Source organism: Protopterus annectens, chromosome 7.part0 (assembly GCF_019279795.1).
Source record: "Protopterus annectens isolate FY-2018-M chromosome 7.part0, PAN1.0, whole genome shotgun sequence".
Lineage (NCBI taxonomy): Eukaryota > Metazoa > Chordata > Ceratodontiformes > Protopteridae > Protopterus > Protopterus annectens.
In genome coordinates this window covers 1,762,400,923-1,762,424,226 of record NC_056739.1, presented here as the reverse complement: position 1 = coordinate 1,762,424,226, position 23,304 = coordinate 1,762,400,923, and positions in this window count along the sequence as shown.

Below are 23,304 nucleotides of genomic sequence, written 5' to 3'. Positions count from 1 at the left end.
AAAATTATTTTCCTGTGCCCCTGTCGAGCAGAGCCACAGAAGTGATCCCCGGGGTGAATTTCTCATTTCCCATCCAATCATCAAGATTTTTCTTGAAGAGTGCTAATGAAGAGCTCTGTTTGACATAGATAGGTAATCTGTTCCAGAGTATGGGAAGTCTCTGGGACAGGAATCTATCCCTCCAGCATGTTCTGTTTATTGTGGTGACAAGGTTTAGGTCCCTAGAGCGTGTAGCTCAGAGGGATTGGGATTTCTTTAAGTGGAGCATGTCCAACAGCTCTGGGTTTGACATAGCTTTGTATGTTAGGCAGAGATTGACCCTGAGTAGGCGATATGTCAGTGCATTTCATTTTTTGGAAAGGCAGTACCCCTATATTTAACTAGGTCACAGGTGTTCAGTCACATAGACCTAACTGTGAAAATAATGCTTAACCTCATTAGTGGGAAATATCACAGCATTACCACTGAATGTTCAACTTTGTAGTCAATCAAGTTACTTGATTTTTATAACCAGCAATGTTGAGACAGTATTTCTTATTTCTTTATGATCTCTTTCTGTTTTGGCATCGCTACCAAGTCACCAAAGCACAAAACATCCAGCCTTACTACCTGTGCGTCTTACATGCTTTAAAGTAATTATGTATAATAATAATAATGTCTCACAGCCCTTTCCCTGACTGAGACAATCAATGTCATTCATAATCTATATTTCATCCATGTCAATCTGTGTATACAGACTACAATTCTACATGTTTTAGCTCAAATTCAGCTGCCATACTGTCAGCATTGGCTAGGTTTTAAAACAGTTAAATGTGTATCACTTTTTGTAGTCTCCATTTCCTTTTGTGTTGACATTTTACTACATGTGCACAATGGTCCATTGATAGTTCTAACTGCTTAAATATGACTTACAGAATTCATTTTACTATGTAGGTCATAGGCATGACTTATAGACACTGTAGGATTGCCATTTGTGCAAAACTCCTGTGTACCATACTTGGTAGTTTCTCCTTTATCCACTATCATGTGACCAAGTAGCTAGTGGACATCAGTTAGGAATGTGGGAGAGCTATCCTCCCACAAGGGGGTACAGGGGGCTTTACTTCCTACAAATATTCTTAGTTCAGGCTCTGTTGGTGTTTTGTAAGTCATTTGAGCTCTCAATCAGTTTATATTGAAAGTCAGATTTTAAGTGTTCATTGGGAAAATGGGTATTGCAGACACTGTCATTACTAAAACAAAGGAAATGTTTTCTTCTGGAGCTTCTTCAATGGAATTTATAAATGTAGAATGGCATTGACTGGATTTCTAAGGACCTCGTTGATCATCATTACTTTGTTAAACATTATCAATCAGATTAGCGATTCTTTAACAGTTTATTGTCACATTCATTACCTTTAAATGTAGTACTACTTTGCCAAGCTTTTTAAAAAAATCTCTGGTTTTGGGTAACAATAATAGCTTTCTGAATTACGGACAACATTTACTCATTGAGTCACGCTGGCCACAGTTTATGATTCCGAACCAACAAAATGATTATCAATTTAATTTGGTTTGACACTCTTTGTGATCATTCATCCTAGTGAAGCAATGATATTATATAATAATCTTGTCAGTGTGATTCAGTAGCTTTTGTACTTCTTCAAAGTAAATATTTCATGTAAGAAAGAAAATATTTCATTGTTTTAACAATGGAAGACTTCTAGTTGCAAAATTGTTGGTGTCAATGAGGTTAGTATTTTTGACAAAACTTTTTTCGTCATCAGCAGTTCCGCTGTAATGCAAAAATAAATACATATTATTTTAACAACACAATTTCTTCAAGCATAGTTCAAAACAAATACAATTTAAAACATCTTAAAAATCACATAAAAGAACAGAAGTTCACTTATTTAAATGAGATAATAATCATAATCAGTTACTTAGTCAAACAATGTCTTAAAAGCTTCTACTCAGTGACATTTATAAACAGATCATTTAAGAATTCCACAGGGTCTCCTTGGCTAAAAAAAAGCATCCCGCTGTATATAAATGACGCATACTAGGGCCTGCTGTAGAAGGAGGTGGAAATGCAGGAACAGATTAAATGTTAACATAACCAAGACTCAGATCATGCAGGGATATATAAATCAGACAAAATAATCTGAAGCGGTGTGTTTAAATGAATGCCAGTGCAGAGAAACAGGAACATAGCTATAGCACCTGAAACACAGGAATGAGATCTCACTTTTACATTCTGCATTATCTGGAGATAGTACACCTCATTTCCAGAAACTCCATGGGAGTAGGACATTACAATATTCAAGACCAAGGCATATGGTCAGACAGATCAACTGTCCTTCTGCATTTTATAACATATACTCAAGTGATGTTCCGTTGAAATAGAGTCACCTAAAATTGATTCACAGATTTAAATTTTACTCAGTAAGTCTAGTTCAGAATATTATCATCCATAATGTTATTTTTCCAGGAACCAATGACTCCATATAACTCACATGTGAGGGGGCTTTTCTCCCATATGCTACTTATGTATTATAATCTGAAGGTTGTGCAGGCTCTGAAACGATAATATGTTACGCATTCCCTCTTCCTTAAAGTCAAGAAAACTCACTCTTGTAAAATATAAACACTAGGAATCTAAAGAGGTTTATTCAAACAAAAATACTTTATGTGTAATTCACATGAAATTTAAATATTTAGCAAAATATATTCAGTGAATTATTGAAAATTCCAGGTCTTTGTTATAAACTACACTAGGTTCATAGGATCATAGGTAGGTACTAGGCTATCGGCCCTGGGGCCTATACAAGCCCAACCAAAAAGGTACCCTGGATTTTGCCACCCAAGAAAATTATTTTCCTGTGCCACTGTCGAGCAGAGGCACAGAGGTGATCCCCGGGGTGAATTTCTTATTTCCCATCCAGTCATCAAGATTTTTCTTGAAGAGTGCTAATGAGGGGCTTTGTTTGATATAGATAGGTAGCTTATTCCAGAGTATGGGAAGTCTCTGGGACAGGAATCTATCCCTCAGGCATGTTCTGTTTATTGTAGTGACAAGGTTTAGGTCCCTAGAGCGTGTAGCTTGGAGGGATTGGGATTTCTTTAAGTGGAGCATGTCCAACAGCTCTGGGTTTGACATAGCTTTGTATGTTAGGCAGAGATCACCTCTGAGTAGGCAAACCCTCTTTGTGAGGTATTTCTGCGGCCTTTCCAGTTGTTGTAGACGTCTTGTGAGGTACATACCAAAAGGGGCGTTGTACTCTATAATGGGTCTAATGAGTGATGAGCAGAGGGGAACAATGACCTCTTTTTGTCTGGATGAGAAACCTTTTGTGATGAGGTGTGCCACGCAGAAGGATTTCCTGACTACTGTGGTGTTGTGATTATCAAAGGAGAGACTACTGTCCACCTGTGTCCCAAGGTCTCTTATCACACTTTCGGTGTTAAGTATACTACCGCCTATGTTGTAGTTCATGGGTACAGAGTTTTTACCAAAGGGGATGACAATGCACTTTTTGACATTGAGCTTGAAGCCATGGCTCTGACACCAGGCATCTGTCTCAGCGAAGCCCTTCTGTAGGATGTCCACATCATTTGGGGACTTGACTATGGCTCCTAGCTTGCAGTCATCTGCGAACTTCGTTAGCCAGAGGCCTTCTGTGTTAGCCTGTACTTCAGAGAAGTAGATACCAAACAGGAGAGGTCCCAGGACGGAACCATGTGGTACTCCACTTGTCACTGCTTTGAGGTTAGATTTGGAGTCTGCAACTTTTACAGTGTGGGTTCTGTCAGTGAGCCAGTTGGCAACCCATCTTGTGATGTAGGATTTATACCTAGTTTAGTGAGTTTAGCTATAATTCCAGAATGGGGGATGGTGTTGAAAGCCTTGCCGAGGTCAAGATAGGCTGTGTGAACCACCATACCCTCATCTACTGCTTTGGTGACTGGCTCAAAGAAGTCGATCAGGTTCAGGAGGCATAATCTGCCTTTCACAAACCTGAACTGGGTGGGATCCAGAGTTTGGAGGTTACCAATGTCTTTGTTTATGAGTTCCATGATGATATGTTCCATGGCCTTGCAGACCAGGCTCGTCAGGCTAATAGGTCGATAGTTCCCGGGATCAGTGGTGGCTCCCCCTTTTTGGAGTTGGATAACTGTTGCTGTGCACCATTCAGTATGCACAAAGCCTGATGTGAGGCTATTATTGAACATGGTGCTTAAGTGGGGAGCCAGTTTGCTTTGAAGTTCGTATTAAACGCAGCCTGGGATGTTGTCCGGTCCCATGGATACTGTGTTTTTGGCTTTAGAGAGTGCACCTTTTACCTGCGTAGTTGTGATTACAGGGACTCTGCATTCTTCCTGTATAGATATGGGCCCTTTAGGGGGTGGGGGGGTAAAGTTAGCAATGAACTTATCTGCCACGATGTTGGCAATATCAGTTGGTTCTGTACTTTTCATGCCGTTGTGTTGTAACTCAGAGCAGATCTGGGTGATGCCGTCAAGATTCTTGACATGGCTATAGAATGCTTTGTGGTACTTAGAATTAGTGGCGATTTTGTTTTCATAGATAGCTTTGGAGGATCTTATAAGGGATCTCAGCTTCTTACTGAGGCTCACCAGGGTGCTCCTCCACTCATGGGATTTTACTCTCTTTTGCAACAGTTTCTTCCTTTTGTTGTACAGTTTGTTTATGGCAGTGGACCACCAGATTTGTTTCCTTTTTTTGCAGGATAGCGTCTTGGTTCTGTTTGGGATAGCATGATCCATGCACTCATGTAAGTGCTTATAGAGTGCATTTGTGTAGGATTCAGCAGTTGTAACTGTATTGTCCATCTGCATGGGTGTCATGAAGTTCACCACTTCTGTCTTAAGAAGCATGAAGTTGGCTTTGGAGAAATTTTTTACCATGGTTTCCTTAATGGGGGGTGGGGGCGGGATATGGATATCAAGGGTGATTAGCTTTTGGTCAGATCGGACCAACGAGGAGCTGACTTCAGGTATGGAACACCGGTCACTCATGTTGGTAATGACTAGGTCTAGGATATTGTTGTCCCTGGTGGGGGTGTGGATAAGTTGATCCAGGGCATTAGAGTTTATGAATTCCAGAAAGCGTTGAGCAAAGGAGTTGGTACACGAGTAGTTTTCACAGTTAATGGTGGGGTAGTTGAAGTCACCCATTATTAGGGTGTTTGGTTGAACCCTAATATTTTCCAGTACATCAAGAAAAGAGGAATGGGAATCCTGGGGCATGGTGGGGGATCTCTAGCAAGCTACAATTTGCACTGCAGTTTTGCCCAGAGTTAGTTGCACTTGGATAACCTTGGATGCATTATGCTGAGCAACTAGCCTGGAGGTGTGGATATCCTTAATGAATATGGACACACCACTACCTTTGGTGTTCCGGTCCAGGTTACATGGCCGAAAAGTGTGGTATGAGTTATAGCCTGGTAGTGCAGGGGTACTCTCTGGAGCCTTGAACCAGGTCTCAGTCACTGCACAGATATCGATGTTCTCCATTTTAAGGAGTGCCTCAAGTGAGTGCATTTTGAGATTTAGACTTCTAGCATTGAGTAGCATTACCCTCAGTTTTTGCTTACCTGTTCCTGTTATGGTGGTGAATTTGTTATTTGAACCTTGCCTACAAAAGGCACTATAGGGCAGCAAGAGCCTTAGCCAGTATCCGGAATCCCAGGGGTAACAGGTGCAGGCCATCTGTGGCAAAGCATCATGGTCTGTCAACCATGTCATCCCAAGCAGACAGATACTGGATCCCCTTAGAATGACACCAGAAGCTTAGCCAATTGTTGAAGTCAATCATTTTGTCCTTGTACTGTGGTATCATTCTGGGCGATGGCAGAATGTTACTCAGGGCTAGGGTCATACCGGCCTGGGCAATAAGATCGGAGAGCTCTTCCATGTCTCTTTTCATGTAGCCAGGGAGGTATGTCTCAGGTCATTCAAACCAACATAGACAATGACAGAGTCATATTTGTACTTGTTGTGGAGTGACCTGAGTGCGTGGGTTATCTGGCGGATCCTGGCACCCGACAGGCAGCTGACAGTAACCTTCTCCTTGTTTAGCCTGGTGAGTGGGACATCAGTGTGCCTGACTATAGAGTCACCTATGACTAGTATGTTGGGTATGTTGTTTTGACTTATTGGCTGTGGTTGAGTGGCACACTGAGTCTGTGGGTTATGTGTCATTTGGGTTGTGTTGGGGGATGGAGGTTGCTTGCGTTTCTGCTTTGGAGGTCTCTGTTGTTTAGACAGATTATTATTGAGAGCCTCGGTGAATGTTTTTGTGTTACTATGCATGGATTTTGGTGGTGTAGATTTAGTGAGACTATGTGATGAGTGTGGTGTGGTGCAAATGTTTACCTTACCTCATAAGCTTTACTTGATTTAAGAACTGATTTCAACCTATTCAATCCATTTCAATTACGTAATAGTAATTCACCGAAGGTGAGATGTACTTATTTCTCATATTATTAAACATTCTGGTCAAGACTACACTTTTTCTTGATATCAGGTATATTTTTAAATGTATAAGTCAGTTATCATTCAGAATACAGATTCTTCTCTGACCACTCTACAATTGCTTTCAAATTAAACTGTTTAGCTCAAGATCTTAAAAAAATAATAGCTATAACTGGACACTTAATTCTAACGTAGTATGTAAAGATGATTTTAAAACAAGAAATTTATTCTCTAGTAAAAGATTTAGTGCAAAACTTAGATTGCACACAAATGTCCTAGGATACATAGTGAGCAGCCCTTAAATCCCAGATTAGAGGAATCCTTATCAGTAAAACTTCATACTATAAAATCTCACAGAAAAAGAGCTAAAACTAATAAGTAAAATTACAGAACTTGAAAAAGTGCTATCTTGTAAGTATAAGACACCCTGCAACCAGATAGATGAACTGCAAAAAGAACTATGCTTAATTCATGTATCTCATGCCTCATGGTATGAAACGGAAAGCCTAGCCAAATACTCTGAATGGGCAAAAGCTCCATCTAAAACCTTAGCAAGACTAATAAACATTAACAACTCGACTAAAATTGATAAGTAAAATTATATATGAAAGTAATTAATTTCATACAAGCAAGGAAATCATGCAATCTATTGCTAATATATATAATTGCTTTCTAGATCAACTGCATATAAACCATGGACAAGAAAAAATTATACCATCTCCTTTTACTGAAAAAGAAATTATTAGTATTATCGAAAATCTTAAACCTGGCAAGGCTCCAGGACCTGATGGTTTTAGTACAGATTTTTATAAAAGTTTTGCACAAATTGTTTTTGTTACAAATTGTTAAATACATTAATATTAATGAACCTCTGATCTTTATCTAAATATTTCAAAAACTGTTCTTATTCACAAACCCAACCTTGATCTCAAAAACCCATTTAATTACAAATCAGTTTCCCTCATTAACATGGACTTAAAAATGCAGGCAACGCTATTGGCAAATACATTAAAATCAATATTAACTTTCATAACTTTGCCCATGTGAGTCAAGATTCATGAAAACTAGTAAAACTTGTGATCTTTCCTTAACTTTAGAATCTGTAATAACTCTAACTAAAGATTCTAACCACACAATATTTACTCTAGCTCTAGATACTATCAAAGCTTTTGACCACACATGAATTTAACTTTCTCTTAACAGTCATGTCACACTTTGGTTTCTCCACATTTTTCTTAAATTTTATTAAAAGATTACACTCCAGTGCATATACATACATATTTATTATTAAAATAAACTCTTCATATTAAAATTTTAAATGGTGTGAGACAAGAATGTCACTTTGTCCACTTACCTCTTTAATCTACATATGGGACCTTTCTTCCTCTCACTCCTGCAAATATTATATTATTTCATACCTAAAATCTACAATATACCTATATCAATAACTTCTTTTGTAGATGATATGAGTCTACATTATATGTTGCCTGATACTGATTTACTAACAATCCTAATCAAATATGTTTATTCAAAGTTTTCAAATTACAAGTTAAACTTACATACGTCTACTATTTGCCCTTAAACACTAACAATACATTAATAGACTACGCCCTAATTTCTGAAATTAAAGTCAGTTCTTCTTTGAAATATGTAAGTATAAATTTTCTATCAAAACTCCACCTTCTTCTACCAAGAAAACTTTATAAAGATATGGACAACTATTACTTGCAATATTTAAAGGTGGCATAAACTACATTTTCCCTACATTCAAAAGAAGCCAGAGTTAAAATGAACATGTTGCCTAGGTTTTTGCTTTATTTTAACTCTTCTTTCCTGGTACTGCATACCAAAATTAAAAAAAAATATTACACCCAATTTAATTAAGATTATGTGGCACTCCAAGTCTATTAGAATAGCCTACAATAAATTAATTCAATCAAAAAAACAAGGAGATTTGTGTTTACCTGACTTTAACTTATATTATCTGATAATCAGCATTAACAGATTATTGAAGATAACTGACTACAAGCCCTAACAAAACACATGGTACTCTTCTTGGAATAAACTATGGTACAATCACATACAAAGCTATAATTGTAACCCAAATGCCTTACCATTCTTAAGTAAGAAGGATATGATATGACTCAGACTACATAAATTCCTTACAAGTAGAATAAATATTCTTCATAACTTAATCAATACATTGAACGTGCAAGAGCCTTTTATGCTATTACAACCAATTCATCTAAATCATACTTACAAAATGAATAAGCATATGCTGAACCTTTCCAACTTTCCTCTCCTTAATGATAAAAAATATTACAGACTTTATCCTCTATAGAACTTCCTCCTTAGAAGAGTTAAGACATTCTCTTGACTGCTAAAAGGTTATATCCTATTTTAGGACAAATACAGTACTTAATCCTAAGTAAGCTCTCAGATAATGAAGTAATCTTTGAGGATATAAGTTTTTGTAAACAGCTATGGACATCACTAATTTCAGAAAAACCTATCTTAAGCACAGACAAATTAATCATTTCCTGAAAATACAAAGATGTCAACAATTATTCTAATTATTAGGCAAACTTAAAACCATCTATTCCAACCAATCTAATAAATAAATCAATTCAACTAAGCTTAAAATATCTCCCTATTAAAAAACATGATCCTCAATAATGCTTTTATGAGCCCAGCAATATTATGTAAATACTATCCCAACAATTTACCCAATTTCCATTGTGAAATTTCTGCAATGCTGATTTCTTACATATACTTTGGAATTGCAAATATTCTTATAAATTATGGTGCTCATTGAAAGTCAGGCTGGAAAAAATGGGCTGCAAAAACTTTGTCATGGGAGTTTACAGTTTTTCATATCCCACCTGGGTCAGTGCAGAGGTGTCACATATTAATTGTTTGTCAGTAGTGGGATAAATATGTCACATATTACTTAGTTGATGGTGGTGAGTTAGCCACATCACATATTAATTGGCTTGTAGTAGTGTGGATATTGAATTCCAGTAGCTTGTGTACAGTGATCACTGAAGGTGTTTATACTCTTAATTGCCCATGCAGTGAACATTCAGAGTTCATATCACACTTGTTTTATTTATTTTGTTAGCTTAGTTACTCAGGGAGAGCAGGCAAGCATGTCAGCAGAGGAGCATGGCAAGCTGACAAGGAGCCAGTTGGCTGAGATGTGCCAGGCAAAAGGACTGGTGCATGTCAACCTGACTAAAGGACACATGATCGCAGCTTTAGTCACAGCTGCATCAGAGAATAGCAACCAGGAGGACAATCAGACTGGCCGTGGAGATGTACAATGCTCAGAAAATGAACAGCTCAATCCTTCCATAGAGTACTTAAAAATCCATCTGGAGTTAAAGAGACTTGAATTGGAGGCCAAGCATTTGGAAATAGAAGCAGCAGAGAGACTAAGGCATCTAGAGACTGAGGAAAATGAGAAAATGCAATGCCTGGATGCTGAGGAGAAGGTGAGGCAGAGGCAATATGAAAAGGAGATGCTGACTCTTCGCCAGAGTCGTGGAGGTAATGGGGAAGGGAGTAACCAAACCCCAGAAGCAACAAAGGTCAGTAAATTTCTTCCACAATTTACAGAGGGTGATAATTTTGATAGTTTCATTCATATGTTTGAGAGGGTATGTAAACAGTATGATGTTGATCAAGAGCTCTGGGTACGATTCCTGACCCCCCTTTCTCCATGGTAAAGCTGTAACTGTTCTTTCCAAACTGTCTGATAATGACTGCTTAAATTATAATGTTGTAAAGAATTCTTTGCAAGAATTTTTTAAGTTAACACCTGAAGCTTATAGGAAAAAGTTTCATGAGCATAGACGTAAGGCAGATGAAAGTGTGTGTGTGAATATGTTGCTGAATTAAGCACTTATTTTCATATGTGGGTGTGTGGATGTCAGGTCACCACTTTTGAAGGGCTGGCAGACCTTTTGGTGAGGGAACAAGCCCTTAGCACCTTGTCTGAGGACATGAGGATCTGGTTAGATGATAGACAATGCCTTACTATATATGAGTTGGGGAAGAAGGGAGACCTATACCTAGCAAGCAGGGCACCCCCGCACAGGAAAGGGACACCCAGTGCAGCTCATTGGTCTAAGTGAACCAATAGTGGGAAGCCCAGACTGCCCCAACAGAGTCTGTCAGTAGCAGGGGAAGCCAATAGTCCAGGTATACATCCACAACTTAGGGTTAAATGTTTTAAATGCAACCAGTGGGGCCATGTAGCATATAGATGTCCACGAAGACAAGGTGGAGAACAAAAGGTGGGAGAGCTAGTAAGTAGGAATGACAAATTGCCAACAGTAGGTTGTCTTGAGACAACAAGGGTACCATATTACCACCCTGCAGATGTCCTGATAGGGAATTATTTTGGTAATGCAGTAACGCGTTCATGCAGTTACACGCAATCAGGCTTGGAGACAAGCATGTGGGTCTGGTAGCCTGGGGAGACCCAGACAGACTGCACACTTGCAGCCAGGACTGGTGAGGTGGTTACTTCAGAGAGGATGCTACCCTGTAGCAGTGAGACTGAAGGTAAGCCACAAGTGCTTGTAGGTACTGATGTTGCCTTGGACAGAGTGACTGCAAGGGCAAAGGTGAGTAATAGTACCCAGGCTGACAGTGAGGCACCGCTGTCAGAAGATATCTGACTTTCTGAGAAGGGGAGCTGGGAAGGGTTACTAAGAGAGAGTTGAGACAGGCTCAGTTCTCAGACCCTACATTACAAGGCCTGAGAGAGGTAGTTAGTGAGGCATCTGATTCTCAAGGGAAGGAGGAATCTGTATACTGGGACAAAGGGTTACTGTACAGAGAGTCGACCCCTGAGGGAGGGCCAGAGGGTGAGAGAACACAGCTGTTGGTAGTGCCTAGAGCTTACCATCTGGCATTTCTAGCCATAGCCCATGATATTCCCTTTGCAGGTCATATGGGCATAAAACATACAAAGAGACATATTATGCAGAACTTCTATTGGCCTGGGATTTCCAGAGATGTAGCAGGGAACTGCAGGACCTGTGAGCAGTGCCAAAAGGTAGGCAAGGCAGGAGACAAGGTGAAAGCTCCTTTGATGCCTTTGCCTGTGATTGAGGAGCCATTTCAAAGGGTAGCTATGGATATTGTGGGACCTCTGATTACCCCAAGTTCCACATGGAAAAAGTATATCCTAGTGGTAGTAGATTATGCTATTAGATACCCTGAGGCAGTGGCCCTGTCCTCCACTGAGGCAGAAAAGGTAGCAAATGCTTTGTTAGAGATTTTCAGCAGTGTAGATTTCCGAATAGAAATACTGACTGACAGAGGTGCCAATTTTATGTCAGACCTACTGGCATGTCTGTGAAAGTACTGTGGGATGAAGCACCTAAGGACCAGCCCCTACCATCCACAGACTAATGGTCTTGTTGAGATGTTAAACTGTGTATACAGACTACAATTCTACATGTTTTAGCTCAAATTCAGCTGCCATACTGTCAGCATTGGCTAGGTTTTAAAACAGTTAAATGTGTATCACTTTTTGTAGTCTCCATTTCCTTTTGTGTTGACATTTTACTACATGTGCACAATGGTCCATTGATAGTTCTAACTGCTTAAGTATGACTTACAGAATTCATTTTACTATGTAGGTCATAGGCATGACTTATAGACACTGTAGGATTGCCATTTGTGCAAAACTCCTGTGTACCATACTTGGTAGTTTCTCCTTTATCCACTATCATGTTACCAAGTAGCTAGTGGACATCAGTTAGGAATGTGGGAGAGCTATCCTCCCACAAGGGGGTACAGGGGGCTTTACTTCCTACAAATATTCTTAGTTCAGGCTCTGTTGGTGTTTTGTAAGTCATTTGAGCTCTCAATCAGTTTATATTGAAAGTCAGATTTTAAGTGTTCATTGGGAAAATGGGTATTGCAGACACTGTCATTACTAAAACAAAGGAAATGTTTTCTTCTAGAGCTTCTTCAATGGAATTTATAAATGTAGAATGGCATTGACTGGATTTCTAAGGACCTCATTGATCATCATTACTTTGTTAAACATTATCAATCAGATTAGCGATTCTTTAACAGTTTATTGTCACATTCATTACCTTTAAACGTAGTACTACTTTGCCAAGCTTTTTAAAAAAATCTCTGGTTTTGGGTAACCAAATAGCTGAATTACGGACAACATTTACTCATTGAGTCACGCTGGCCACAGTTTATGATTCCGAACCAACAAAATGATTATCAATTTAATTTGGTTTGACACTCTTTGTGATCATTCATCCTAGTGAAGCAATGATATTATATAATAATCTTGTCAGTGTGATTCAGTAGCTTTTGTACTTCTTCAGAGTAAATATTTCATGTAAGAAAGAAAATATTTCATTGTTTTAACAATGGAAGACTTCTAGTTGCAAAATTGTTGGTGTCAATGAGGTTAGTATTTTTGACAAAACTTTTTTCGTCATCAGCAGTTCCGCTGTAATGCAAAAACAAATACATATTATTTTAACAACACAATTTCTTCAAGCATAGTTCAAAACAAATACAATTTAAAACATCTTAAAAATCACATAAAAGAACAGAAGTTCACTTATTTAAATGAGATAATAATCATAATCAGTTACTTAGTCAAACAATGTCTTAAAAGCTTCTACTCAGTGACATTTATAAACAGATCATTTAAGAATTCCACAGGGTCTCCTTGGCTAAAAAAAAGCATCCCGCTGTATATAAATGACGCATACTAGGGCCTGCTGTAGAAGGAGGTGGAAATGCAGGAACAGATTAAATGTTAACATAACCAAGACTCAGATCATGCAGGGATATATAAATCAGACAAAATAATCTGAAGCGGTGTGTTTAAATGAATGCCAGTGCAGAGAAACAGGAACATAGCTATAGCACCTGAAACACAGGAATGAGATCTCACTTTTACATTCTGCATTATCTGGAGATAGTACACCTCATTTCCAGAAACTCCATGGGAGTAGGACATTACAATATTCAAGACCAAGGCATATGGTCAGACAGATCAACTGTCCTTCTGCATTTTATAACATATACTCAAGTGATGTTCTGTTGAAAAAGAGTCACCTAAAATTGATTCACAGATTTAAATTTTACTCAGTAAGTCTAGTTCAAAATATTATCATCCATAATGTTATTTTTCCAGGGACCAATGACTCCATATAACTCACATGTGAGGGGGCTTTTCTCCCATATGCTACTTATGTATTATAATCTGAAGGTTGTGCAGGCTCTGAAACGATAATATGTTACGCATTCCCTCTTCCTTAAAGTCAAGAAAACTCACTCTTGTAAAATATAAACACTAGGAATCTAAAGAGGTTTATTCAAACAAAAATACTTTATGTGTAATTCACATGAAATTTAAATATTTAGCAAAATATATTCAGTGAATTATTGAAAATTCCAGGTCTTTGTTATAAACTACACTAGGTTTATAGGATCATAGGTAGGTACTAGGCTATCGGCCCTGGGGCCTATACAAGCCCAACCAAAAAGGTACCCTGGCTTTTGCCACCCAAGAAAATTATTTTCCTGTGCCACTGTCGAGCAGAGGCACAGAGGTGATCCCCGGGGTGAATTTCTTATTTCCCATCCAGTCATCAAGATTTTTCTTGAAGAGTGCTAATGAGGGGCTTTGTTTGATATAGATAGGTAGTTTATTCCAGAGTATGGGAAGTCTCTGGGACAGGAATCTATCCCTCAGGCATGTTCTGTTTATTGTAGTGACAAGGTTTAGGTCCCTAGAGTGTGTAGCTCGGAGGGATTGGGATTTCTTTAAGTGGAGCATGTCCAACAGCTCTGGGTTTGACATAGCTTTGTATGTTAGGCAGAGATCACCTCTGAGTAGGCAAACCCTCTTTGTGAGGTATTTCTGCAGCCTTTCCAGTTGTTGTAGATGTCTTGTGAGGTACATACCAAAAGGGGCGTTGTACTCTATAATGGGTCTAATGAGTGATGAGCAGAGGGGAACAATGACCTCTTTTTGTCTGGATGAGAAACCTTTTGTGATGAGGTGTGCCACGCAGAAGGATTTCCTGACTACTGTGGCGATGTGATTATCAAAGGAGAGACTACTGTCCACCTGTGTCCCAAGGTCTCTTATCACACTTTCGGTGTTAAGTATACTACCGCCTATGTTGTAGTTCATGGGTACAGAGTTTTTACCAAAGGGGATGACAATGCACTTTTTGACATTGAGCTTGAAGCCATGGCTCTGACACCAGGCATCTGTCTCAGCGAAGCCCTTCTGTAGGATGTCCACATCATTTGGGGACTTGATTATGGCTCCTAGCTTGCAGTCATCTGCGAACTTCGTTAGCCAGAGGCCTTCTGTGTTAGCCTGTACTTCAGAGAAGTAGATACCAAACAGGAGAGGTCCCAGGACGGAACCATGTGGTACTCCACTTGTCACTGCTTTGAGGTTAGATTTGGAGTCTGCAACTTTTACAGTGTGGGTTCTGTCAGTGAGCCAGTTGGCAACCCATCTTGTGATGTAGGATTTATACCTAGTTTAGTGAGTTTAGCTATAATTCCAGAATGGGGGATGGTGTTGAAAGCCTTGCCGAGGTCAAGATAGGCTGTGTGAACCACCATACCCTCATCTACTGCTTTGGTGACTGGCTCAAAGAAGTCGATCAGGTTCAGGAGGCATAATCTGCCTTTCACAAACCTGAACTGGGTGGGATCCAGAGTTTGGAGGTTACCAATGTCTTTGTTTATGAGTTCCATGATGATATGTTCCATGGCCTTGCAGACCAGGCTCGTCAGGCTAATAGGTCGATAGTTCCCGGGATCAGTGGTGGCTCCCCCTTTTTGGAGTTGGATAACTGTTGCTGTGCACCATTCAGTATGCCAAAGCCTGATGTGAGGCTATTATTGAACATGGTGCTTAAGTGGGGAGCCAGTTTGCTTTGAAGTTCGTATTAAACGCAGCCTGGGATGTTGTCCGGTCCCATGGATACTGTGTTTTTGGCTTTAGAGAGTGCACCTTTTACCTGCGTAGTTGTGATTGCAGGGACTCTGCATTCTTCCTGTATAGATATGGGCCCTTTAGGGGGGTGGGGGGGGGGTAAAGTTAGCACTGAACTTATCTGCCACGATGTTGGCAATATCAGTTGGTTCTGTACTTTTCATGCCGTTGTGTTGTAACTCAGAGCAGATCTGGGTGTTGCCATCAAGATTCTTGACATGGCTATAGAATGCTTTGTGGTACTTAGAATTAGTGGCAATTTTGTTTTCATAGCTAGCTTTGGAGGATCTTATAAGGGATCTCAGCTTCTTACTGAGGCTCACCAGGGTGCTCCTCCACTCATGGGATTTTGCTCTCTTTTGCAACAGTTTCTTCCTTTTGTTGTACAGTTTGTTTATGGCAGTGGACCACCAGATTGGTTTCCTTTTTTTGCAGGATAGCGTCTTGGTTCTGTTTGGGATAGCATGATCCATGCACTCATGTAAGTGCTTATAGAGTGCATTTGTGTAGGATTCAGCAGTTGTAACTGTATTGTCCATCCGCATGGGTGTCATGAAGTTCACCACTTCTGTCTTAAGAAGCATGAAGTTGGCTTTGGAGAAATTTTTTACCATGGTTTCCTTAATGGGGGGTGGGGGTGGGATATGGATATCAAGGGTGATTAGCTTTTGGTCAGATCAGACCAACGATGAGCTGACTTCAGGTATGGAACACCGGTCACTCATGTTGGTAATGACTAGGTCTAGGATATTGTTGTCCCTGGTGGGGGTGTGGATAAGTTGATCCAGGGCATTGGAGTTTATGAATTCCAGAAAGCGTTGAGCAAAGGAGTTGGTACACGAGTAGTTTTCCCAGTTAATGGTGGGGTAGTTGAAGTCGCCCATTATTAGGGTGTTTGGTTGAACCCTAATATTTTCCAGTACATCAAGAAAAGAGGAATGGGAATCCTGGGGCATGGTGGGGGATCTCTAGCAAGCTACAATTTGCACTGCAGTTTTGCCCAGAGTTAGTTGCACTTGGATAACCTTGGATGCATTATGCTGAGCAACTAGCCTGGAGGTGTGGATATCCTTAATGAATATGGACACACCACTACCTTTGGTGTTCCGGTCCAGGTTACATGGCCGAAAAGTGTGGTATGAGTTATAGCCTGGTAGTGCAGGGGTGCTTTCTGGAGCCTTGAACCAGGTCTCAGTCACTGCACAGATATCGATGTTCTCCATTTTAAGGAGTGCCTCAAGTGAGTGCATTTTGAGATTTAGACTTCTAGCATTGAGTAGCATTACCCTCAGTTTTTGCTTACCTGTTCCTGTTATGGTGGTGAATTTGTTATTTGAACCTTGCCTACAAAAGGCACTATAGGGCAGCAAGAGCCTTAGCCAGTATCCGGAATCCCAGGGGTAACAGGTGCAGGCCATCTGTGGCAAAGCATCATGGTCTGTCAACCATGTCATCCCAAGCAGACAGATACTGGATCCCCTTAGAATGACACCAGAAGCTTAGCCAATTGTTGAAGTCAATCATTTTGTCCTTGTACTGTGGTATCATTCTGGGCGATGGCAGAATGTTACTCAGGGCTAGGGTCATACCTGCCTGGGCTATAACATCGGAGAGCTCTTCCATGTCTCTTTTCATGTAGTCCAGGGAGGTACGTCTCAGGTCATTCAAACCAACATAGACAATGACAGAGTCATATTTGTACTTGTTGTGGAGTGACCTGAGTGCGTGGGTTATCTGGCGGATCCTGGCACCCGACAGGCAGCTGACAGTAACCTTCTCCTTGTTTAGCCTGGTGAGTGGGACATCAGTGTGCCTGACTATAGAGTCACCTATGACTAGTGTGTTGGGTATGTTGTTTTGACTTATTGGCTGTGGTTGAGTGGCACACTGAGTCTGTGGGTTATGTGTCATTTGGGTTGTGTTGGGGGATGGAGGTTGCTTGCGTTTCTGCTTTGGAGGTCTCTGTTGTTTAGACAGATTATTATTGAGAGCCTCGGTGAATGTTTTTGTGTTACTATGCATTGATTTTGGTGGTGTAGATTTAGTGAAACTATGTGATGAGTGTGGTGTGGTGCAAATGTTTACCTTACCTCATAAGCTTTACTTGATTTAAGAACTGATTTCAACCTATTCAATCCATTTCAATTACGTAATAGTAATTCACTGAAGGTGAGATGTACTTATTTCTCATATTATTAAACATTCTGGTCAAGACTACACTTTTTCTTGATATCAGGTATATTTTTAAATGTATAAGTCAGTTATCATTCAGAATACAGATTCTTCTCTGACCACTCTACAACTGCTTTCAAATTAAACTGTTTAGCTCAAGATCTTAAAAAAATAATAGCTATAACTGGACACTTAATTCTAACGTAGTATGTAAAGATGATTTTAAAACAAGAAATTTATTCTCTAGTAAAAGATTTAGTGCAAAACTTAGATTGCACACAAATGTCCTATGATGCATAGTGAGCAGCCCTTAAATCCCAGATTAGAGGAATCCTTATCAGTAAAACTTCATACTATAAAATCTCACAGAAAAAGAGCTAAAACTGAAAAGTAAAATTACAGAACTTGAAAAAGTGCTATCTTGTAAGTATAAGACACCCTGCAACCAGATAGATGAACTGCAAAAAGAACTATGCTTAATTCATGTATCTCATGCCTCATGGTATGAAACGGAAAGCCTAGCCAAATACTCTGAATGGGCAAAAGCTCCATCTAAAATCTTAGCAAGACTAATAAACATTAACAACTCGACTAAAATTGATAAGTAAAATTATATATGAAAGTAATTCATTTCATACAAGCAAGGAAATCATGCAATCTATTGCTAATATATATAATTGCTTTCTAGATCAACTGCATATAAACCATGGACAAGAAAAAATTATACCATCTCCTTTTACTGAAAAAGAAATTATTAGTATTATCGAAAATCTTAAACCTGGCAAGGCTCCAGGACCTGATGGTTTTAGTACAGATTTTTATAAAAGTTTTGCACAAATTGTTTTTGTTACAAATTGTTAAATACATTAATATTAATGAACCTCTGATCTTTATCTAAATATTTCAAAAACTGTTCTTATTCACAAACCCAACCTTGATATCAAAAACCCATTAAATTACAAATCAGTTTCCCTCATTAACATGGACTTAAAAATGCAGGCAACGCTATTGGCAAATACATTAAAATCAATATTAACTTTCATAACTTTGCCCATGTGAGTCAAGATTCATGAAAACTAGTAAAACTTGTGATCTTTCCTTAACTTTAGAATCTGTAATAACTCTAACTAAAGATTCTAACCACACAATATTTACCCTAGCTCTAGATACTATCAAAGCTTTTGACCACACATGAATTTAACTTTCTCTTAACAGTCATGTCACGCTTTGGTTTCTCCACATTTTTCTTAAATGTTATTAAAAGATTACACTCCAGTGCATATACATACATATTTATTATTAAAGTAAACTCTTCATATTAAAATTTTAAATGGTGTGAGACAAGAATGTCACTTTGTCCACTTACCTCTTTAATCTACATATGGGACCTTTCTTCCTCTCACTCCTGCAAATATTATATTATTTCATACCTAAAATCTACAATATACCTATATCAATAACTTCTTTTGTAGATGATATGAGTCTACATTATATGTTGCCTGATACTGATTTACCAACAATCCTAATCAAATATGTTTATTCAAAGTTTTCAAATTACAAGTTAAACTTACATACATCTACTATTTACCCTTAAACATTAACAATACATTAATAGACTACGCCCTAATTTCTGAAATTAAAGTCAGTTCTTCTTTGAAATATGTAAGTATAAATCTTCTATCAAAACTCCACCTTGTTCTACCAAGAAAACTTTATAAAGATATGGACAACTATTACTTGCAATATTTAAAGGTGGCATAAACTACATTTTCCCTACATTCAAAAGAAGCCAGAGTTAAAATGAACATGTTGCCTAGGTTTTTGCTTTATTTTAACTTCTCTTTCCTGGTACTGCATACCAAAATTAAAAAAAAATATTACACCCAATTTAATTAAGATTATGTGGCACTCCAAGTCTATTAGAATAACCTACAATAAATTAATTCAATCAAAAAAACAAGGAGATTTGTGTTTACCTGACTTTAACTTATATTATCTGATAATCAGCATTAACAGATTATTGAAGATAACTGACTACAAACCCTAACAAAACACATGGTACTCTTCTTGGAATAAACTATGGTGCAATCACATACAAAGCTATAATTGTAACCCAAATGCCTTACCATTCTTAAGTAAGAAGGATATGATATGACTCAGACTACATAAATTCCTTACAAGTAGAATAAATATTCTTCATAACTTAATCAATACATTGAACGTGCAAGAGCCTTTTATGCTATTACAACCAATTCATCTAAATCATACTTACAAAATGAATAAGCATATGCTAAACCTTTCCAACTTTCCTCTCCTTAATGATAAAAAATATTACAGACTTTATCCTCTATAGAACTTCCTCCTTAGAAGAGTTAAGATATTCTCTTGACTGCTAAAAGGTTATATCCTATTTTAAGACAAATACAGTACTTAATCCTAAGTAAGCTCTCAGATAATGAAGTAATCTTTGAGGATATAAGTTTTTGTAAACAGCTATGGACATCACTAATTTCAGAAAAACCTATCTTAAGCACAGACAAATTAATCATTTCCTGAAAATACAAAGATGTCAACAATTATTCTAATTATTAGGCAAACTTAAAACCATCTATTCCAACCAATCTAATAAATAAATCAATTCAACTAAGCTTAAAATATCTCCCTATTAAAAAACATGATCCTCAATAATGCTTTTATGAGCCCAGCAATATTATGTAAATACTATCCCAACAATTTACCCAATTTCCATTGTGAAATTTCTGCAATGCTGATTTCTTACATATACTTTGGAATTGCAAATATTCTTATAAATTATGGTGCTCATTGAAAGTCAGGCTGGAAAAAATGTGCTGCAAAAACTTTGTCATGGGAGTTTACAGTTTTTCATATCCCACCTGGGTCAGTGCAGAGGTGTCACATATTAATTGTTTGTCAGTAGTGGGATAAATATGTCACATATTACTTGGTTGATGGTGGTGAGTTAGCCACATCACATATTAATTGGCTTGTAGTAGTGTGGATATTGAATTCCAGTAGCTTGTGTACAGTGATCACTGAAGGTGTTTATACTCTTAATTGCCCATGCAGTGAACATTCAGAGTTCATATCACACTTGTTTTATTTATTTTGTTAGCTTAGTTACTCAGGGAGAGCAGGCAAGCATGTCAGCAGAGGAGCATGGCAAGCTGACAAGGAGCCAGTTGGCTGAGATGTGCCAGGCAAAAGGACTGGTGCATGTCAACCTGACTAAAGGACACATGATTGCAGCTTTAGTCACAGCTGCATCAGAGAATAGCAACCAGGAGGACAATCAGACTGGCCGTGGAGATGTACAATGCTCAGAAAATGAACAGCTCAATCCTTCCATAGAGTACTTAAAAATCCATCTGGAGTTAAAGAGACTTGAATTGGAGGCCAAGCATTTGGAAATAGAAGCAGCAGAGAGACTAAGGCATCTAGAGACTGAGGAAAATGAGAAAATGCAATGCCTGGATGCTGAGGAGAAGGTGAGGCAGAGGCAATATGAAAAGGAGATGCTGACTCTTCGCCAGAGTCGTGGAGGTTATGGGGAAGGGAGTAACCAAACCCCAGAAGCAACAAAGGTCAGTAAATTTCTTCCACAATTTACAGAGGGTGATAATTTTGATAGTTTTATTCATATGTTTGAGAGGGTATGTAAACAGTATGATGTTGATCAAGAGCTCTGGGTACGGTTCCTGACCCCCCTTTCTCCATGGTAAAGCTGTAACTGTTCTTTCCAAACTGTCTGATAATGACTGCTTAAATTATAATGTTGTAAAGAATTCTTTGCAAGAATTTTTTAAGTTAACACCTGAAGCTTATAGGAAAAAGTTTCATGAGCATAGACGTAAGGCAGATGAAAGTGTGTGTGTGAAAATGTTGCTGAACTAAGCACTTATTTTCATATGTGGGTGTGTGGATGTCAGGTCACCACTTTTGAAGGGCTGGCAGACCTTTTGGTGAGGGAACAAGCCCTTAGCACCTTGTCTGAGGACATGAGGATCTGGTTAGATGATAGACAATGCCTTACTATATATGAGTTGGGGAAGAAGGGAGACCTATACCTAGCAAGCAGGGCACCCCCGCACAGGAAAGGGACACCCAGTGCAGCTCATTGGTCTAAGTGAACCAATAGTGGGAAGCCCAGACTGCTCTAACAGAGTCTGTCAGTAGCAGGGGAAGCCAATAGTCCAGGTATACATCCACAACTTAGGGTTAAATGTTTTAAATGCAACCAGTGGGGCCATGTAGCATATAGATGTCCACGAAGGCAAGGTGGAGAACAAAAGGTGGGAGAGCCAGTAAGTAGGAATGACAAATTGCCAACAGTAGGTTGTCTTGAGACAACAAGGGTACCATATTACCACCCTGCAGATGTCCTGATAGGGAATTATTTTGGTAATGCAGTAACGCGTTCATGCAGTTACACGCAATCAGGCTTGGAGACAAGCATGTGGGTCTGGTAGCCTGAGGAGACCCAGACAGACTGCACACTTGCAGCCAGGACTGGTGAGGTGGTTACTTCAGAGAGGATGCTACCCTGTAGCAGTGAGACTGAAGGTAAGCCATAAGTGCTTGTGGGTACTGATGTTGCCTTGGACAGAGTGACTGCAAGGGCAAAGGTGAGTAATAGTACCCAGGCTGACAGTGAGGCACCGCTGTCAGAAGATATCTGACTTTCTGAGAAGGGGAGCTGGGAAGGGTTACTAAGAGAGAGTTGAGACAGGCTCAGCTCTCAGACCCTACATTACAAGGCCTGAGAGAGGTAGCTAGTGAGGCATCTGATTCTCAAGGGAAGGAGGAATCTGTATACTGGGACAAAGGGTTACTGTACAGAGAGTCGACCCCTGAGGGAGGGCCAGAGGGTGAGAGAACACAGCTGTTGGTAGTGCCTAGAGCTTACCATCTGGCGTTTCTAGCCATAGCCCATGATATTCCCTTTGCAGGTCATATGGGCATAAAACATACAAAGAGACATATTATGCAGAACTTCTATTGGCCTGGGATTTCCAAAGATGTAGCAGGGAACTGCAGGACCTGTGAGCAGTGCCAAAAGGTAGGCAAGGCAGGAGACAAGGTGAAAGCTCCTTTGATGCCTTTGCCTGTGATTGAGGAGCCATTTCAAAGGGTAGCTATGGATATTGTGGGACCTCTGATTACCCCAAGTTCCACATGGAAAAAGTATATCCTAGTGGTAGTAGATTATGCTATTAGATACCCTGAGGCAGTGGCCCTGTCCTCCACTGAGGCAGAAAAGGTAGCAAATGCTTTGTTAGAGATTTTCATCAGGGTAGATTTCCCAATAGAAATACTGACTGACAGAGGTGCCAATTTTATGTCAGACCTGCTGGCATGTCTGTGAAAGTACTGTGGGATGAAGCACCTAAGGACCAGCCCCTACCATCCACAGACTAATGGTCTTGTTGAGATGTTAAACTCTACACTCAAGACCATGCTATGGGCATTTGCAGACCAATTTAAGAGGGACTGGGACAAATATCTGCCCCATCTGTTGTTTGCTTACAGAGAGATTTCCCAGAAATCCACAGGTTTTTCACCCTTTGAGTTGCTGCATGGGCATAGGGTGAGGGGGCCTCTAGATTTAATTTGAGATGAGTGGG